The 22,506-nt window shown below is 34.4% G+C and overlaps 1 non-coding gene across 1 annotated transcript; it reads right to left on the bottom strand.

The window, feature by feature from the left end:
- Window positions 1–20,485: 20,485 nt before the first annotated feature.
- On the bottom strand, window positions 20,486–20,590 carry LOC131180352 (small nucleolar RNA R71). Its single transcript, XR_009149128.1, has one exon. It is a non-coding gene; the product is annotated as a small nucleolar RNA R71 (small nucleolar RNA).
- Between the last annotated feature and the right edge of the window lie 1,916 nt (window positions 20,591–22,506).

The following is a 22,506-nucleotide window of genomic DNA, read 5'->3' as shown; positions in this document are numbered from 1 at the left end:
ATAACCAAATGGTCACTAATTGACCATTAAAACTCACTTTCATCATTACATTATCAAAGTCTCAATTTCATGCTCAAACCCTAACTCCAATTTCAAATTCATGGCATACACACACCAAACTCATACCAAATCACTTTATCCATCATCTATACTCATCAATAACATAGTTAAGCCACTTAATTTCATCAAAAACCAACAATCCTTAAACTTTCTCATGGCTGCCAAATTTAGAGATTTCATTTACTCAAGTTTTTCTTTTAATTTCACACAATTTTCTACTTGATTTAGCATGCTTACAAGATTAAAGAAAGAAGGAAATTGTTTACGCACTAACCTTGAATGGAGCAGAATTTTTTCTTGACCCAACTTAGATTTTTCCATCACTTTCTTTAATTTTCTTGGCTGCCAAACACTTGCACAAGATGTAGAGACAAATTTTGTTGAAGTGGACTTAGGGTTTCAAGTGAGATTTGGGTGGGTTATAAAGCTTGGATAAGCTTTAATGGTGGTAAGGGCTAGGAGAGCTACGGATGGAAGAAGAAAGTAAAAGGAAAACTGATTTCTTTCTTTCATTTCTGCCCATTTAACTCATTTTAAGTGAGTTACAGCCATGTGTCACCATGTGATTGGGTGGAGGCACACTAATGACATCATGTGATGTCATAATTCCCAATTTCTTTCATTTTTCTTTTCTTTTCTTTTCTACTCATTTTTAATTCAATTTTTAACAATATTTATTCATATTTTAGATCATAATAATTATTTACTTAACTGGACAAATCGGTCAAAAATCAACTCTGAATGCAAAATTTCTTTCATTTTTCTTTTCTTTTCTATTCTACTCATTATTAATTCAATTTTTAACAATATTTATTCATATTTTAGATCATAATAATTATTTACTTAACTGGACAAGTCGGTCAAAAATCACCTCTGAATGCAAAATGACCAAAATACCCTCCATTTGACTTAACAGACTAAAATTATCTGTACCGATTGAAAAAAATTTCTAAGCATTTTCATGGCATTCTAATGCCATGGAAACTTCAATGACCCTTCTCTGGAGTCTCAGAAATTATTTTATGAATTTTTCCCCGGGTTTAGGGCTCTTAGTTGCGAGAACCGCAACTTCCCACTAGGTTACCCATCGCTCGGGCACCGGCTCATTTAACTTGGTTGTATTTTGTTTTAAAAATTTTTCATAAATTTTTCTTATTAATATTTGAGTTAATTTTGGTTCCTCACTTTAGTTTAAATATTTTTTTCGGACGTTCTAGCCGCCCTGCATTACATCGTCACCGAATGAGAATGTACGGAGTTGCTACAGGGAGGGTGTTACAACTCTTCCCCTCTAATTTAAATTTTGTCCTCGAAATTTTCTGGGTGTTGGTATCTGAGATAATTCTTTTACCTTTCTATTGCTCCCTCTGTCTACTTCTTTTATATATATGGTACTATTTAGTCTTTTTTCGAATCTATCATTATACACTTAGGCATATCAGAAGGGAAGGATACTTTACCTCAAATTCACATTTGGGGCTTCTTGCTCCTCTCCGGCTTGGGTGACATTTGGAAGTGGTGTTACTGTTGTACTTGGTCCTTCCACAACCTCTGTCTGGGTCCGTGGTAAATTCCTCTTAGGACAATCTTTCAGACGATGGTCTATGGCCCCACATTTATAACAGGCTCCAGTCAATCCCCTACATTCACCTTTATGCCACTTGTTACAATGGCCACATTTTCTTGCTAATCCTGGCGCACTCACTACTAGTGTTTCTTATTGATCTCTTCTGGGTATAGGCCTGAGTCTGGATCTCCTACTTTGATCAGATGTCTGACTTAACTGTTCTCTCAGCCTCTTATTACTAGACTGTCTAAATTTCCTCTTTTGCTGATCACCACTCCTCTTCTGTTCCTCTTCATGAACACAGCTAATGTATTTCTTTCTGAACTCTATCAGAAAGAATTCCCAAGTTACGTCGATTGGTGGCACTACCTTGGTTACGACATCCCACCATCGATATGCAGCTTCTTGTAACAACGAAACTACACACTCCAAACTCTGTTCTGGTGTGCAATGGAGCTGCTGCAGGACACTTTTAGTCCTTTCTAACCAATACTCAGCCGCTGAAGAATCGTCTTCCTTTTTACCATTGAAATCTACAGCTCCACTAATTTTACCTAGAGGTGATTTCTGCTGAGGCGGTGGTGGAATAACCCCAGTCATCTGTCGAGAGAATTCAGTCATCTGCTCAAACAAGGCCTGTTGGGGTTGTACAGGCACCTCTTGCACTAGTGGAGCAGGATCTCCCCGATTTCCAATATCACTCCCAGTCGGGATATGACTTACTACTTCTTCTTTTACTGCCCTCTGTGATTCTGAGTCCATACCTTAACCTAAAATAACTAAGAAAATAGATCTGCATTAGTGTCACCTTGACTCATATGAATGCAATGCATGTCATGCACACAATCTTATTCTATCTATCTATGCCTAGGAACGTCTAAACCGTGCTCTGATACCAATAAATGTAACACCCCTCGCCCGACTACAATGTAGCCGAGCAAAGCGTGCTACATTCGATGCCGAAGCACCCTAACTTATCTTACTTTATTTCTTTAAAAATTTTGTTCTCATTATATTTAATATCGATTATTTTTCGATGAAGAAACTAACGGAGTTTCCCCTATTTTATTTTCATTTGACGTGCTTTACTATTTACCTGTTTGAAAATTCACCAATATTTTCTAAGTATAATCTCATCCACTCATATCATCATTTAAAAAATTATTACGTAAATCAAATCTATACTCATTTGTACAAATTCATTCATGCTCCATTCATATAGCAAAATTCTCAAATTTGCAATAATTTACATCATTTGCAATAATTAAATAAATCCTTAATTTACATGATATACAAATTAACTACAATTCGCTAATTTACATTGCAATATAGGATATAAATAACATACACAAAATACATGATATGCTTAATGTGAGCCCTATCTACATGCATTGCTGAGGAGGTGACAACCTTAAATACTTTAGATACTTCTGCAGATCAAAACTCTCAAAATTCCCAGTCAAACGTCCATTGGGTTCTAGCTTCAGTACCTGCGCGAAGGAAACAATTCCATCGCGCTAAGCATTGCTGCTTAGTGGTGCAATAATATAACAAGAAAATAATATACAAATAAACATAGAAATAAAACATAATTCAAATAATTAAGATTTATTTATACTTCACATGCGGTTTCTAAAATTTAATATGTTTTATCCTAATTTAGTCTTATTTGAAAGTGTTTATTTCGCCAATGTACAGTAATAATGTACAAAGAAAAATGATATCAAAATAATAAATTTATGCTTATATTATCATGTAAGTCACATTTGCAATATTTATGTATGTTATAATTTTCTTTGCTAATCTTTTAGCATTTTCTTAATACTTTCTAGGTTGTCTCAGATTATTTCATAATAAGTAAATTTTGATATCGGTCCAGTTTATTTTAATTCTTTCTAATAAATAACTATTCCAATTTATTTTAGGTCATCTTACTCATTTATTTAATTTTTAATATTTTTTTATTACTAATATTCTTAACTTATTTCAATAAATTTCACTGCCCAAGTAACCTATGACAGGCTGACTAAACTGGATAACGGGTCGTTGGCACTGGACACCGTGGTGCCTCGGGCCGTCATACTATCGGACTCGGAACGTCAACCACGTATGCAGTCAGTATGGCTAAAAAGTCTTGATAACACATAATCAAGCATAAAAGTCATGAATGTTGGCATAAAGCCATGAATGCGGGCATAAAGCCATGAATACGGGCATAAAGCCATGAATACAGGCACAAAGCCTTTCATAGTACTGCTAAAATAATACCCTATTGGCATGCCAAACTATCCAATCTGACACACATGTCTAGGCAATACAAGGGCACATAATATTAATATATTGTGTTTTATGACTTCATTATTTCATGATAAATTTCAATTATAATTCATACATTCATTTGATCATTTATATGATCACAATTCACATCAATTATCCTTTTATACCATTGTACTCAAAATACTTCTCCTCTCTACAATAATGAGAACTAATGTCTCATTCATACATTAATATGGATTCATTCATTATGTTATTCATATTGATCAAAATTCTAAACAGTGATTCACATGTACCATTGTATTCAAAACATTTTTCCTTTCTCATTTATACATTCAAGAATCTACTTATGTAATTACAAATTTTATATTTCAAGTTGAGTTACTAATATTTTATGAATTCCATTTGTGATAGGCATATAAGCCCTAACTATCTATTCACATCAATTAGGTGACTTATTTTTCATGTTTCAAGTAATCCATGAATATTTCATGGATTTCAAATTTATGGCCTTAATTTCTTTTTAACAATTTTGACTAGGATGCATAGTCCACATTTGTCATACAATTCTAAGCATTTAAGCTTAGAATTGGTTCTAGGTCTTCATCTTAATTTACTAATCATTTTGATTACTATTCACCTTACTAGTCAACCAAAATGTTGACTTTTTTATACTTAATGGATATATTAATTTTAATTACACCAAGATCCCACATTTTGAGTTTTACATTTGCTACTATTAATTGCCAATTGCAATTTAAAGTCCCCTAGATGCATTTCTAAATTTTCAGTTTTTACTACCTAAGTTTACTTTTCCATTGGACAATTTTAGAGTGGAAACTGGGCTAACCTTTCTTCATCAAAGTTGTTCCTTATTGTGTCTTCTTTAATTCTCCTTTTGAATCACTCCATTTGGAGTTTTGTAGCTCAAGTTATGGTCATTTTACCATAACTGGTCGGAGTGACCTGTACCCAGATTTTCTGGGCAATTTGGTTCTGCCATATTTGGTGACCTAAGTTTGGTTGGCAATTTGACTAGGTTATGGTCATAATTTGGGTCATATTTCTTCATAAAAGTTGTTGGTCTATATCTCAGCTTATTGGTGGTAAAATTTCAGGTCAATTGGACCTTTCTACATTGAGTTATGGCCAAATGACCAAATACTATTCATTTGATCATTTTGCCCAGGCAGATTGCAGGTCACCCGGATTATGGCAAACTTTTGGTCAACTTGATTTGGTTTTCTGGGCATGGTTTCTTCACCAAAGTTGTGCCATTATGTGTCTAGTTTCATGTACAATTGGCCAAAAACCAATTGAACCTCTACAATTCAAGTTATGGCTGCCCAAACCTGCTGGACTCATGTTTAATTCTGCAGGTCACCTAGGGCAGCCACACTAAACCTAAATCCCATCACTAAACACACTTCGTTTCTTGTTTACCAATAACTAAATGGTCACTAATTGACCATTAAAACTCACTTTCATTATTACATGATCAAAGTCTCAATTTCATGCTCAAACCCTAACTCCAATTTCAAATTCATGGCATACACACACCAAACTCATACCAAATCACTTTATCCATCATCTATACTCATCAATAACATACTTAAGCCACTTAATTTCATCAAAAACCAACAATCCTTAAACTTTCTCATGGCTGCCAAATTTAGAGATTTCATTTACTCAAGTTTTTCTTTTAATTTCACACAAATTTCTACTTGATTTAGCATGCTTACAAGATTAAAGAAAGAAAGAAATTGTTTAGGGCACTAACCTTGAATGGAGCAAAATTTTTTCTTGACCCAACTTAGATTTTTCCTTCACTTTCTTTAATTTTCTTGGCTGCCAAACACTTGCTCAAGATGTAGAGACAAATTTTGTTGAAGTGGACTTAGGGTTTCAAGTGAGATTTGGGTGGGTTATAAAGCTTGGATAAGCTTTAATGGTGGTAAGGGTTAGGAGAGCTACGGATGGAAGAAGAAAGTAAAAGGAAAACTGATTTCTTTCTTTCATTTCTGCCCATTTAACTCATTTTAAGTGAGTTATAGCCATGTGTCACCATGTGATTTGGTGGAGGCACACTAATGACATCATGTGATGTCATAATTCCCAATTTCTTTCATTTTTGTTTTCTTTTCTTTTCTGCTCATTTTCAATTCAATTTTTAACAATATTTATTCATATTTTATATCATAATAATTATTTACTTAACTGGACAAGTCGGTCAAAAATCACCTCTGAAGGCAAAATGACCAAAATACCCTCCATTTGGCTTAACAGACTAAAATTGTCTGTACCGATTGAAAAAAATTTCTAAGCATTTTCTTGGCATTCTAATGCCAAAGAAACTTCAATGACCCTTCTCTGGAGTCCCAGAAATTATTTTATGAATTTTTCCCCGGGTTTAGGGCTCTTAGTTGCGAGAACCGCAACTTCCCACTAGGTTACCCATCGCTCGGGCACCGGCTCATTTAACTTGGTTGTATTTTATTTTAAAAACTTTTCCTAAATTTTTCTTATTAATATTTGAGTTAATTTTGGTTCCTCACTTTAGTTTAAATATTTTTTCGGACGTTCTAGCTGTCCAGACCGACACTGGTCACCGGAACAGTAGAATGTACGGAGTTGCTACAGGGAGGGTGTTACAACTCTTCCCCTCTAATTTAAATTTTGTCCTCGAAATTTTCTGGGTGTTGGTATCTGAGATAATTCTTTTACCTTTCTATTGCTCCCTCTGTCTACTTCTTTTATATATATGGTACTATTTAGTCTTTTTTCGAATCTATCATTATACACTTAGGCATATCAGAAGGGAAGGATACTTTACCTCAAATTCACATTTGGGGCTTCTTGCTCCTCTCCGACTTGGGTGACATTTGGAAGTGGTGTTACTGTTATACTTGGCCCTTCCACAACCTCTGTCTGGGTCCGTGGTAAATTCCTCTTAGGACAATCTTTCAGACGATGGTCTATGGCCCCACATTTATAACAGGCTCCAGTCAATCCCCTACATTCACCTTTATGCCACTTGTTACAATGGCCACATTTTCTTGCTAATCCTGGAGCACTCACTACTAGTGTTTCTTATTGATCTCTTCTGGGTATAGGCCTGAGTCTGGATCTCCTACTTTGATCAGATGTCTGACTTAACTGTTCTCTCGGCCTCTTATTACTAGACTGTCCAAATTTCCTCTTTTGCTGATCACCACTCCTCTTCTGTTCCTCTTCATGAACACAGCTAATGTATTTCTTTCTGAACTCTATCAAAAAGAATTCCCAAGTTACGTCGACTGGTGGCACTACCTTGGTTACGACATCCCACCATTGATATGCAACTTCTTGTAACAATGAAACTGCACACTCCAAACTCTGTTCTGGTGTGCAATGGAGCTGCTGCAGGACTCTTTCAGTCCTTTCTAACCAATACTCAGTCGCTGAAGAATCGTCTTCCTTTTTTCCATTGAAATCTGCAGCTCCATACTTCCTAAATTTACCTAGAAGTGATTTCTGCTGAGGCGGTGGTGGAATAACCCCAGTCATCTGTCGAAAGAATTCAGTCATCTGCTCAAACAAGGCCTGTTGGGGTTGTACAGGCACCTCTTGCACTGGTGGAGCAGGATCTCCCCGATTTCCAATATCACTCCCAGTCGGGATACGACTTACTACTTCTTCTTTTACTGCCCTCTGCGATTCTGAGTCCATACCTTAACCTAAAATAACCAAGAAAATAGATCTGCATTAGTGTCACCTCGACTCATATGAATGCAATGCATGTCATGCACACAATCTTATTCTATCTATCTATGCCTAGGAACGTCTAAACCGTGCTCTGATACCAATAAATGTAACACCCCTCACCCAACTACAATGTAGCCGAGCAAAGCGTGCTACATTCGATGCCGGAGCACCCTAACTTATCTTACTTTATTTCTTTAAAAATTTTGTTCTCATTATATTTAATATCGATTATTTTTCGATGAAGAAACTAACGGAGTTTCCCCTATTTTATTTTCATTTGACGTGTTTTACTATTCACCTATTTGAAAATTCACCAATATTTTCTAAGTATAATCTTATCCACTCATATCATCATTTAAAAAATTATTACGTAATTCAAATCTATACTCATTTGTACAAATTCATTCATGCTCCACTCTTATAGCAAAATTCTCAAATCTGCATTAATTTACATCATTTGCAATAATTAAATAAATCCTTAGTTTACATGATATAAAAATTAATTACAATTTGCTAATTTACATTGCAATATAAGAAATAAATAACATATACAAAATACATAATATGCTTAATGTGAGCCCTATCTACATGCATTGCTGAGGAGGTGACAACCTTGAATACTTTAGATACTTCTGCAGATCAAAACTCTCAAAATTCCCAGTCAAACGTCCATTGGGTTCTAGCTTCAGTACCTGCGCGAAGGAAACAATTCCATCGCGCTAAGCATTGCTGCTTAGTGGTGCAATAATATAACAAGAAAATAATATACAAATAAACATAGAAATAAAACATAATTCAAATAATTAAGATTTATTTATACTTCACATGCGGTTTCTAAAATTTAATATATTTTATCCTAATTTAGTCTTATTTGAAAGTGTTTATTTCGCCAATGTACAGTAATAATGTACAAAGAAAAATGATATCAAAATAATAAATTTATGCTTATATTATCATGTAAGTCACATTTGCAATATTTATGTATGTTATAATTTTCTTTGCTAATCTTTTAGCATTTTCTTAATACTTTCTAGGTTGTCTCAGATTATTTCATAATAAGTAAATTTTGATATCGGTCCAGTTTATTTTAATTCTTTCTAATAAATAACTATTCCAATTTATTTTAGGTCATCTTACTCATTTATTTAATTTCTAATATTTTTTTATTACTAATATTCTTAACTTATTTCAATAAATTTCACTGCCCAAGTAACCTATGACAGGCTGACTAAACTGGATAACGGGTCGTTGGCACTGGACACCGTGGTGCCTCGGGCCGTCATACCATCGGACTCAGAACGTCAACCACGTATGCAGTCAGTATGGCTAAAAAGTCTTGATAACACATAATCAAGCATAAAAGCCATGAATGTTGGCATAAAGCCATGAATGCGGGCATAAAGCCATGAATACGGGCATAAAGCCATGAATACAGGCACAAAGCCTTTCATAGTACTGCTAAAATAATACCCTATTGGCATGCCAAACTATCCAATCTGACACACATGTCTAGGCAATACAAGGGCACATAATATTAATATATTGTGTTTTATGACTTCATTATTTCATGATAAATTTCAATTATAATTCATACATTCATTTGATCATTTATATGATCACAATTCACATCAATTATCCTTTTATACCATTGTACTCAAAATACTTCTCCTCTCTACAATAATGAGAACTAATGTCTCATTCATACATTAATATGGATTCATTCATTATGTTATTCATATTGATCAAAATTCTAAACAGTGATTCACATGTACCATTGTATTCAAAACATTTTTCCTTTCTCATTTATACATTCAAGAAATCTACTTATGTAATTACAAATTTTATATTTCAAGTTGAGTTACTAATATTTTATGAATTCCATTTGTGATAGGCATATAAGCCCTAACTATCTATTCACATCAATTAGGTGACTTATTTTTCATGTTTCAAGTAATCCATGAATATTTCATGGATTTCAAATTTATGGCCTTAATTTCTTTTTAACAATTTTGACTAGGATGCATAGTCCACATTTGTCATACAATTCTAAGCATTTAAGCTTAGAATTGGTTCTAGGTCTTCATCTTAATTTACTAATCATTTTGATTACTATTCACCTTACTAGTCAACCAAAATGTTGACTTTTTTATACTTAATGGATATATTAATTTTAATTACACCAAGATCCCACATTTTGAGTTTTACATTTGCTACTATTAATTGCCAATTGCAATTTAAAGTCCCCTAGATGCATTTCTAAATTTTCAGTTTTTACTACCTAAGTTTACTTTTCCATTGGACAATTTTAGAGTGGAAACTGGGCTAACCTTTCTTCATCAAAGTTGTTCCTTATTGTGTCTTCTTTAATTCTCCTTTTGAATCACTCCATTTGGAGTTTTGTAGCTCAAGTTATGGTCATTTTACCATAACTGGTCGGAGTGACCTGTACCCAGATTTTCTGGGCAATTTGGTTCTGCCATATTTGGTGACCTAAGTTTGGTTGGCAATTTGACTAGGTTATGGTCATAATTTGGGTCAGATTTCTTCATAAAAGTTGTTGGTCTATATCTCAGCTTATTGCTGGTAAAATTTCAGGTCAATTGGACCTTTCTACATTGAGTTATGGCCAAATGACCAAATACTGTTCATTTGATCATTTTGCCCAGGCAGATTGCAGGTCACCCGGATTAGGGCAAACTTTTGGTCAACTTGATTTGGTTTTCTGGGCATGGTTTCTTCACCAAAGTTGTGCCATTATGTGTCTAGTTTTATGTACAATTGGCAAAAAACCAATTGAACCTCTACAATTCAAGTTATGGCTGCCCAAACCTGCTGGACTCATGTTTAATTCTGCAGGTCACCTAAGGCAGCCACACTAAACCTAAATCCCATCACTAAACACACTTCGTTTCTTGTTTACTAATAACCAAATGGTCACTAATTGACCATTAAAACTCACTTTCATCATTACATGATCAAAGTCTCAATTTCATGCTCAAACCCTAACTCCAATTTCAAATTCATGGCATACACACACCAAACTCATACCAAATCACTTTATCCATCATCTATACTCATCAATAACATACTTAAGCCACTTAATTTCATCAAAAACCAACAATCCTTAAACTTTCTCATGGCTGCCAAATTTAGAGATTTCATTTACTCAAGTTTTTCTTTTAATTTCACACAAATTTCTACTTGATTTAGCATGCTTACAAGATTAAAGAAAGAAAGAAATTGTTTAGGGCACTAACCTTGAATGGAGCAGAATTTTTTCTTGACCCAACTTAGATTTTTCCTTCACTTTCTTTAATTTTCTTGGCTGCCAAACACTTGCTCAAGATGTAGAGACAAATTTTGTTGAAGTGGACTTAGGGTTTCAAGTGAGATTTGGGTGGGTTATAAAGCTTGGATAAGCTTTAATGGTGGTAAGGGTTAGGAGAGCTACGGATGGAAGAAGAAAGTAAAAGGAAAACTGATTTCTTTCTTTCATTTCTGCCCATTTAACTCATTTTAAGTGATTTATAGCCATGTGTCACCATGTGATTTGGTGGAGGCACACTAATGACATCATGTGATGTCATAATTCCCAATTTCTTTCATTTTTCTTTTCTTTTCTACTCATTTTCAATTCAATTTTTAACAATATTTATTCATATTTTATATCATAATAATTATTTACTTAACTGGACAAGTCGGTCAAAAATCACCTCTGAAGGCAAAATGACCAAAATACCCTCCATTTGGCTTAACAGACTAAAATTGTCTGTACCGATTGAAAAAAATTTCTAAGCATTTTCTTGGCATTCTAATGCCAAAGAAACTTCAATGACCCTTCTCTGGAGTCCCAGAAATTATTTTATGAATTTTTCCCCGGGTTTAGGGCTCTTAGTTGCGAGAACCGCAACTTCCCACTAGGTTACCCATCGCTAGGGCACTGGCTCATTTAACTTGGTTGTATTTTATTTGAAAAATTTTTCCTAAATTTTTCTTATTAATATTTGAGTTAATTTTGGTTCCTCACTTTAGTTTAAATATTTTTTCGGACGTTCTAGCTGTCCAGATCGACACTGGTCACCGGAAAAGTAGAATGTACAGAGTTGCTACAGGGAGGGTGTTACAAATACTAACTTTGTAATAACCCAATTAAAGGCCATTACTAGTGTTAGGAAATGGGTCTGCTTAAGGCTGGTGGAACTTATAGCAAGCCGAAAACCTGTTAAACATAAACGCATTCCATATGAACCAAAGCCTAAGAAACTGATAATCATGTCACACCTTACCCCTCCGTAAGGCATAACATGATCCCGTAGAATACTTAATGAACTACCGAACTTCACCTACCGATAACCCATTAAGTAACCTACAAGGGATTTTAAAACGATTTTCTTACATTTTGGAAGTGGTGAGAATTTTAGTGAGAATTAAAAACCATTTGTTCAAAGCTTAAATACTAGTAAAAATTTTGTCCATTTTAAATTTTGCCCCAAATTTTATAAAAATTTTAACAGAGTTCCATTTGAAAATTGGAGAAAATAGTTCTTCAATTACCTAAAAAAAACACTTCCAAAAATATTTCACAACTCCCAACCTTCAATAACTCAATCAACTCAGTTCAACACACTTCAAAATAATTTCACAATACAATTCAAGATTTCTCATCTCAAAATATTTAATATTTCTATTCACAAAGCATAAAGCAGGGAATTTATATGTACAAATATTAAATTTACAGAAGAAAATCTAAAATAATATTATTACAATTTATTTACAACTGCTCAACTTACATTGATACAAATAACATTTCTATATTTACATCAAGATTATCTACAAGGGTATAAAATAATACCCGTACAAAATGGTCAGAGTAGTCCTCGATTCAACAGCAGCTCACTCTGCTGCTTTCTCCTTGCTCTTATCTGCGACAGCAAAATAAGCTATCGCTGAGTATAAAAATACTCAGTGGTGCACAATAAAAATTTAAAACGCAATAATTAAATCATTCATTGCCAAACACAATTCAGATGTTTCTCAAACACATTTCAACAATTATCAAAGTTCCTAATAACACCATTTTGTCAAATAATCTATTAAACACAGTTTAGTCAAACAATTTCATAAACACAGTGTTGCCAAAGTCATACACAACTTAAGCCATGACACAAAATTTCCGATCAATGCCGCGTTGTACACCACGGCAAAGCAATCTCAACCCCATTAATCAAAGTCAAAGAGGGAGGTGGCTAGCTAGCTAATGAGTACTCATCCGATCTGCAACCTCAACTGGCAAGCCAGAGAGGGAGGAAAATAAAAGATCTCAACCCCATAAATGGAGGAGGAATAATAAGTAACTGTCATGCTAAGTGTGAATCAAAAATCCATTTCAAACATTTCATTCAAATATTGCATACAAAAATCAAATTAATTTCCAAAGTTACAATTTGATCACAAGGTGGCAACACAAAAGTTCATAAATTCATAATGCGTACTAAATCAATTTTTCAAGGATAATATGCTTAAATAGGGTTTATTGTGCACAAACCTCAAGCGAGTCGTCCCTTAGCCTCGACTCGGTTCCTCGGGTTCCTTCCCGATATTCTTTTCAACTGAAACACACAATTTTACAATGTTTCAGTACTAGAACTTAACATAAATCCAAAATAAATTTAGCTTCACAATTACCTAGCTCTAACGTGCTAAATTCGACGTTCTTTAAATTTTGTGTTTCGGGTTACTATTCACTGCACTATTCAAGTCAAATAGTTGACTTTCTAAGGCTTAATAGGTATGGGAATTCCAACTTCATCCACATACCACATTTTGGTCACTAAAGTTGTTGGTTTTGGCCATTTTCTCAAAGCTTAGGTCTTTTAGGCAAAATTGCCAATTTTCGGTTTTCGAGTTCTAAATTGCACTATTTCATTGGTCCATCTACTGTTGGAATTTGGCAAAACTTCCTTCATAGAAAATGTTCCTTATTGTCTTAAGTGTATTCTCATTTTTGGATCACCCCAATCGGCGTTTTGTAGCTCAAGTTATAGCCAAAATACAATTACTGTTTACGTGCACTGTTCATACTGCAATTTTGGTTTTGGCAGATTTTTGGTCCAACTTCATTCAATAATTTGATCAAGTTAAGTCCATAATTTGGTCTAATTTCCTTCATACGAAATGTTCTACTATGTCTTAAGTTTCCATCGGTTCAAGATTCACCTAAATCGGAGCTTTCTAGAGAGAGTTATAGCCATTGAAACTTTACTGCTCAATGGCCATTCTGTAGAGTTACAGGTTCAATAACTCAACTTTGCTCAATAATTTGACTAGGTTAATGGCATAATTTGGGGTGATGTTCTTCATGAAAGTTTTAGATCTATGTCTTATCTAATTACTGGTAAAATCTCAGGTCCTTTTGACCTTCCTAGCTCGAGTTATGACCAAATGAACAATTACTGTTCATTTGGTCAGTTTGTGCAGTGGCAGCCTGCTCTCATTTCACTTTGGTCAATTGATTCACTAGGTTTTGGTCAGTTTTTGGGCATGGTTCCTTAATGAAAATTGTGCCCTTTTATGTCTATTTTCATCCCTAATTGGTGGCATATCAATTGGACTTGTAAAATTTCCGTTTTGGTCCTTCAAAGTTGGTTTGGTCATGCTGCCAGCAGTATGACCATTTGACCTACGAATTTGACTTCCATTCTAATAATTCCCACACATTTCCTTTGGTCATTATTGACCATTTTTCAGTCCACAATTGGTCAAAGATATCATTTATGCATTTCTCCAAAATTTGGTTCACAAACCCTAACATTCAAACCCTAATTTCACTACTTTGTTGCAATTAATCACATGTAAGAATTTCAACTTAACCATTCAACTAATTAAAGCTTTTAAACTCATTCTAATACATCAAACCATACAAATTATGTCCCTTCTTCAAGCTGGCCGGAATTCAGCAATGGCCCTTCCCCCATATTTTTATTTCATTTCCTTAATCCTAAGTTCATTTCAACCATTAATCATGCATTTAAATGAAGAAATAAGAAGTTTAACATACTAACCTTAACTTAAATGCCAATTCTTCACTTTCTCTCTTCCTTTCCTCTTTCTTTCTTGTTCTTAGGTTGAGATTGCAAGGTCTAGTGAAGTTTTTAGGGGAGTTATGTTGATTGGGTGAAGAAAATTAAGCTCAAAAGTAAGCTTAAAGGAGGGATTTTCATGGAGGATTCATGGAAGAAGGTGGGGCGGCACTTTGGGAGAAGAAGAAGACTTTTTTTTTTGTTTCTTTTTTTTCTTTTGTTTTCTTTATTTATTTTAATTATGAAAGACCACAAAATTCCTAATTAATAAATAACTTAATTAATTTCTTTATGACATCATTCATGATGTCATCACCTTTGACTTTTCCATCTTCTTCTTTTTTTTCTATTTATTTTTTTTCTATTAGTTCTTTAATTTAATTCTCGATCCCGAAGTTTTCTTTTCTCTGATTTTATTCCACAGTTAGGTCAGGAGTCAGCTCTCGGGGTCAATTGACCAAATTGCCCCTCGCCGGTTCATCCCGGTTTGCAAATAATTCCATATTTCTTTCGGCTCCCTGACCTAATTATTTGACTGACTTAACAGTTCTTTTTCGTGATTTTCTTTTTTCCACTATGTTTATAAGGGTCCTAAGGACCGCAGCGTCACTTTTTACAGTTCGAAATTTGAGTTTAAAACGACTTTGCAGTCGTTCCCGAGGAGGTCACCCATCGCCGTGACTCTCGGCTCGTTTAACTTCTTATGTTCTGTTTTTCTTATTTATACTTAACTAATTGGAAATCACTAATTATTGGTGTTTATGGTTTCTCTAGTTGTCTTAAGTATGGTTCTAATCTCCTTAATTGTTCGGATCGACACCGGTCACCGAAACAGTGAAATCTACCAAGCTATGCAAATGGGGGTGTTACATAATCAATCGCATTTTAGCATCTACATTGGAACATAAATCATTTTCTATGAAAATGGTTCAGAATTTGAACCTTTTCATTTCATTCATAAATGCTAAAGTGTAATTCTTACATATATTCATAGAAAATCAATGAGTGCGCTTAAAAATTAAGGCAAACATGCATACATACATGCATATTACAAAACTCTGAACCCAAGCACAGTGTCTAACCCTTTATCAATTACATGTCCATTTTAAAACTCAACCTTAGATAAAAGCTTGCTAAAACTCTACCTCCTAATAGCTCCTCTAAAAGACAACTTTAGTCCTGCAACTCTACATATGGGGTTAAGGGAAAGGGGTAAGCTTTGCAAAGCTTACTGAGTAAACCAAATAGTACATTTATCATGTTAATCATCTCATACATATGCAATGCATTAGTCACATGAGTTTTTCACATCATAAACAATTCACATAAAATGGACTTGTGACCAGTGATTTCTCATAACCAATTTGCCTGGCTCATATAGATGCTCCTCTGGACTTTCTCTTAAATATATAACATAATCAAAGTGCCTGGCCCATAAAGAAGCTCCTCGAGTCTTTCTCTTTCATAATAGTGAGCCAAAGGCTTATTAGGCCTCACCTAGTCTTACCATATAACATCATATATAATCATAAGAATTAGCATATAAATATGCAATAATGCAGCAATTTCATGTTTTAGATACATACATCCTAATAAATCATGAAATGATGCATGAGAATGATTTTGAGCTCAATTAAATAAATTTTCATTTATTAGGGTTACTGTTACTCGCCTCTTAAAGCCTATCATACACCGACACAAACAGTTGTTATCGTTTTAACTTTCGCTTCCTAGGTCCTTCAAATCCAACCCCATAAAAGTCAGACCCTAATGAGTTATACAAAACTCTAAAACTCTATGCACATGTCAAGCATCTTATTCTTGGTCTTTTTGGGTCATAAAAATAAGTTTTGGAGCCTTCAAACAAAATGGGAAATAAGGCTAGTAGGACCAATTTCGATTGCCAAAACCTCAAACCTTAAATGCTTTTTTTGGGCAGTAGCTGCTCCAGCTACTGAAGTAGGGAACTTTGACTGTCGAAGTTATGAGCTTCTCTACTCCAGTTGCCAAAGTTGGGAACTTCGATTGTCGAAGTCCTAAACTTCAAAAACTCCCCAGAAGCATCAGCTACTTCAGCTATTGAAATAATGATTTTTGGCAACCAAACCTATGAATTTATTTTGCAGAATTCCACTTGCCAAAAACTTACACAAACTGTATTTCTTTTGTTATAAAACCTCATAGGATCAACCCACTCATAGCCATCACATGCAATAACTATAAAACATCTAAAGATGCTACATGCATCCATCAAATAACCAACAAATAAGATTTTCTTAAAAATCTTCATCCAAAACACCATAAAAGAGAAACTACAACAATATAGCTCATTCAACTTTAAAACACCTCAAAACTCAACTTATTCATTTTTATACACATCCTCAACTCATTTTAGAACCCTAAAACCAAACATGCATTTGAAGACTCCTTAAAACCATCAACATAAAAATCTCTCAAAACTTCAAAATTGATTCAAAATGCTAAAACAAACTCATTCTTATGTACAATTCAAAATAATTAAACTCACTAATGTAAACATTCTAAAAATAATTTTAAAGATTTAAAGAAATGAGCAAGCACCTTTCTCCCTTGAATTTTAGCGAAATGGAGTTGGTAAAGAAAACTTCAATTAACTCTTGAACCTTAAGTTTGCCAAAGAAAATCCAAGCATCTAAGCATAGAAATTGCTAAGAATTTTGCATGTAATAATTACAAGGAGAGAGAGAAAAACTTTCAGTTGTTGGAGTCCATATTATGCAAAAGGACATCTCAACAGTAAAAAGGGGACTTTAGCTATCGAAAGTCTAACTTTTAGCTGTTGAAGTTCATTATGCCCAAAAGCACTTCATAAATTCTTTACTTGATCAAAACAAACAAAAACATACTCATTCATATTAACTCTTTAACATAACATTTGCACACATATATAAAACTTACCACTATTTTTCTCGTTCATAAAACCCTAAGTTTCACTAAAATTTCTCTTCAATGACAAGAATTCTAATGTTGAAAAATGGTGGGTGTTACAATAGCTAGTCTCATAACTCAAAGTCCTGAACTTAACTCAGGCAGAGTGGGTCGACAGAGTAAGACATATTAGATCCTCATAAATGATGTTTCACTTGCTTTAAAATAGTTTTCAAAAATTTGTATTTTCACTTTGACAAAATTTAAGCAACGTCTTCACATTGATTGCAAATCTCACTAAAGAGAAGGCAAACTATAGATCCCTATTTTTGTGACCTTGTGAGCATTTACATTGAGGCCATAAAGAACTTGATGATGAAAAAATTATATAACTATGAGGCATGTTTAAGGATATTTAAAATAAATAATTATATATATGACATGATTCTTGAAGAAAATTTTTTGAAGAGCATAAAATGGTAAATTAATAATGGGAATTTATTTATTAAAAATCTAACTAAGCCTAAATGGGCTTTATAGGCCCAATAAGGTCTGAATAGGGTATTTAATATACTTGTATTATATAGATATTTTTAAGCACATTTATATACTATTCCATAGCATGTAGGCAAGTAATTCCATGCATAGTCATTAATTTCATTAACTTTTGTGATTTCCATTAACAAACACTAAATTCCATGTTTTCTGCATCATTTCAGGTGTTTGGATGAAGTTCCAAGGCATAGGAGTATAAAAGAAATCTTAGAAAAACACAAAGGGAAGACAAGTGTTGCCAATACACTTTACACGGGTCGTGTAAGCAAAGACACAGACCTGTGTAACCTACTGCCAAGGGAAAACTAAAAGAGACAAGGAAGAAACGCAGTACACGGGCCATGTACTCAGACCCATGTAAATCATAGAAACTCATATAAGTCTCTGCCTGGCTAGGTTTGAAGAATTCTCTAAAGAATAAAAGTACACTAGTAGTGTACTTGGACTGTGTAACCAGCTGCATCCCGTGTAATCTTCTGTGACATCGCGAGATGCAAACCTTCAGAACTCCAGTTAGTTACACGGCCCTGGGCCGTGTAGTGATACACGGGCCATGTATCAATCAACAACCAGTTTCCTAATTTCACTCAAGCTTTAGTTTTTTACAGAGAGAAGAGACTCCTAACGCTTTTGGAGACTTTAAAAAAAAAAAAAACCTAATCCTAGGCCAACTATTATATATAGAAGCTACAGAGAAAAATAAAAGAGGAAGAGAGAGAAAAGAAAGAAAAGAAAAGAAAAGAAAGAGGAGAAATCCTAGAGCCATATAATCACTTTCTTATAGCCGTCTAGAGGAGCAGGACATCAGTATCAAGGAGGAGCCTTCAGCTAAAGTTCCACAAGATCAAAGCTATAGATCCTCTTCAGTTCTTTAGTTCTATTTCTTTTAGAGGATTTTTATTGTCCCTTACTTTATTTTTATCATGTTTACTGAACTCACCATGAGTGAGTAATTTTCATATTCTGGAATTAGGAGAGTAATGCTTGTAATCATTATTATGGACAAACATTAAGTTTTGTTTATTAGATTTGAGATTTGTTCCTTGATTTAATTTCTTGTATCTTAATGCATGCTATGTGTTGGTACCCACTTAGTATTGATTACAGATATTAATTGAATGACTGAAAGGTGAAGATTAATATTAGAAAATCAAGATTTTGAACCTAGGAAATCTGACCTAGAGATAAGCTGATGACCTTTGTGGAGTTCCGAAATTAGTCAAAAATCTTAAAGGGTTTTAATTAATTTAATCGTCATGAAAGTAGGGTTTAGGTTAATTAAAATACACCTTAGGTGCCTTGAGAGAGGACTTAGGATATCTTAGGATTAATTTCCATCAAGGCAAATGATTCTCAATCCAGTAAATAGCTAAGATTACATCCATAGTAAGGTTAAAGTGTGAAATCTTAATTCCGAAATTATTTCAAAATAGACTATTCCATTTTAAGTTTATTATATTTTTTTTTATTCTAGCATTTAAAATAGACAAGTTTCATTCCCTCATTTTATTTGACAGCCTAGACAGCTAAAATCACTGTGTAGTTTGGTATTTACTAATTAAATTCCTCGTGGGACGATACTCTACTCACTACTTTATTACTTGTTCGCGATCCGTGCACTTGCGGTATTGTAAAACCATCAAACAAGTTTTTGGAGCCATTGCCGGGGAATTTTAATTTTAGTAATATTAGGCGATAAGTAATTTTGCTGATTTAGGCATTTTCATTTATTGTTTAATTTTGTTTAAATTGTTTTATTCTCTTATTTTTTCTCAGGTGATTGGTTTGGTACATGACCAGAATGAGACCAGAGAAAGAAGTCTTTGATTTGGATCCAAAGATAGACAGAACCCTAAGAACTATCAGGAGGGAGAGGAAACGTGAAGAACAAGATCAAAAAAATTCAGAAATTCCAAATATGGCCAACAATAACAATAATAGGCCGAGACTCTTGAAGGATTATGGAGCTCCCTCTATACAAGGATTCTAACCTAGTGTTACAAGACTTATAGTGGATGCTAACAATTTTGAATTAAAACCGGCATGGCTCCAGATGATCCAACAGATCCAGTTTGGGAGTTCACCAATAGAAGATCTGCACTACCACCTTCAGTGGTTTCTTGCCCTTTGTGAGACATTCAAGATGAATGGAGTCTCTGATCAAGCCATAAGACTCAGAGTATTTCCATTTTCCCTTCGAGATAGAGCCAGGAAGAGATTATTTTCTCAACCAGTTGGAACATTCACCACTTGAGAAGACCTCTCACAAGCTTTTCTAGCAACGTACTTCCCAGCTACAAAGTTGAGAGTTGAACTCAATACCTTTAGGCAAAAGGAAGGTGAATCACTCTATGATGCATGGGAGAGATATAAGGACCTACAGAGACTGCCCGCACCATGGCATAGAAGATTGGCTTCTGATTCAGAACTTCTATAATGGGCTACTGCCCTCTACAAGGAGCACAGTAGATTCAGTAGCAGAAGGTGACCTAATGGAGAAAACAGTGGATCAAGCACTTGAACTTCTGGAGAGGGTCGCATATCACAACTATGAGTGGTCAAATGAAAGGCGGAATACAAGGAAAACAACAGGGATCCTAGAAGTGGATGCCCTAAGCATGATAAATGCTCAATTTGACCAGCTCACAAAAAGGCTTGATAAAATAAAAGCCAATGCCATAGGGATGAACAGTCAACACGGTGACAGCTGTGGAGGAGGACACATGAGTTCAGAGTATAAAAGCTTTAGTGAACTCCCCACAGAACAGATGAACTGTGTGAATAACGGAGGAAACTTCAACCAAAAATAGTCCCATAATCCATATTCAAATACATACAACCCTAGATGGAGGAACCACCCAAATTTCTCATGGTCAAATTCACAGAATCAGCTAATGAACAAACAGCAAGGATACAGACCACCAGCACCCCTGGGATTTCAGAATAGGGGACAAAACCCTACACAGCCACCGTCAACCCCTCAGAGCCAACAGCCTGAACCAAGGTCGACTATGGAATCCATGATGGAAAGCTTCCTAGTAGCCCAGCAATAGCAGAATGAAATGATCAAACAGCTAGCTTCCAGAATCGACCAACTTACCACCCACAACAAGATGCATGAAAATCAAATTGCTTATCAAGCAAGCTCTTCAAGCAAAACTTCTAGTAAGCTACCTAGTTAATCAGAGATGAACCCAAGAGACCCTATAAGGCAGTTACATTGAGGAGTGGAAGAATTTTAGAACAGTCACGTAACATCCTCACTCTAGCTAGTCCGTACGTTCTACTGTTTCGATGACCAATGTCAGTCCGGACAGCTAGAATATCTGAAATTATAATTAGACTAGAGTGAGGAGTTATAAATAAACCAAATAATGAAAAGAAAAATTAAGGAAAATTTTTAGAAATGAAATGCACTAAGGTTAAATGAGCCGTAGCCCCAGTGATGAGTGACCCTAAAGGGAAGTGATGGCAAAGGCCGTTAGTAACCCTAGACCCGGGGAAAACTTCATGAAATAATTTTTGGGACCTCAGGAAAGGATTATTGGGGTTTCAATGACAATAAATTGTTAAGAAAACACAAGGAAAATTAAATCGATCGGTACACACGATTTTAGCTCGTTAAGCCAAACGGAGGGTATTTTGGTCATTTCGTCTTTAGAGATGATTTTTTACCAACTTGCCCAATTAAGTAAATAAATTATATGACATAAAATGTGAATAAATATTATTAAATATTTAATTAAAAATGAATAGAAAGAAGAACAAAAAAAAAGAAATAAATGGATTTATTGCATAAGAATGATGTCATTAAAAGGGCTCCACCAATCAAATTATAACAAGCATTATGAAATCAATTTAAAAAGAGTTAAATGGGGTAAAAATCAAAAGAGACATCTACTATCTTCTCTCTTCCTTCTTCAGCCGAATTCCTCTCTCTCTCTCTTATCTCCATTGATGACTTTCCTTCTTTCTAAATTTTCTTTATAAACACCCCCCTAAAATCACTTGCTCCTTTCACTAAAACTCCTCCTTCCAACTAGAGTAAGCTTGAGGCAGCAAAAAGAAAGAAAAATTAAGAAATTTTGTAAGCTAGGGAAACTCTCCAACAAAGGTTAGTATCAATTAATCCTTTAAACTTGTATATGCATCATTAGGAGTATGAATTTATCCATTGATTATATGTGTTTGAAGAATTGAAATGGTAGAGTTAGGGTTTGGGCACTAATTTGAGATTTTGTTCATGAGGTGGTGAAAGAAAGTTCTAATGGTTAATTAGTGACCATTTGGTTATATGTGAATATGAAATGAAGTGATTTG

The sequence above is a fragment of the Hevea brasiliensis genome, chromosome 5 (genome assembly GCF_030052815.1).
Source record: "Hevea brasiliensis isolate MT/VB/25A 57/8 chromosome 5, ASM3005281v1, whole genome shotgun sequence".
Taxonomy (NCBI): domain Eukaryota; kingdom Viridiplantae; phylum Streptophyta; class Magnoliopsida; order Malpighiales; family Euphorbiaceae; genus Hevea; species Hevea brasiliensis.
This window is presented reverse-complemented; position numbering and strand designations above follow the sequence as displayed.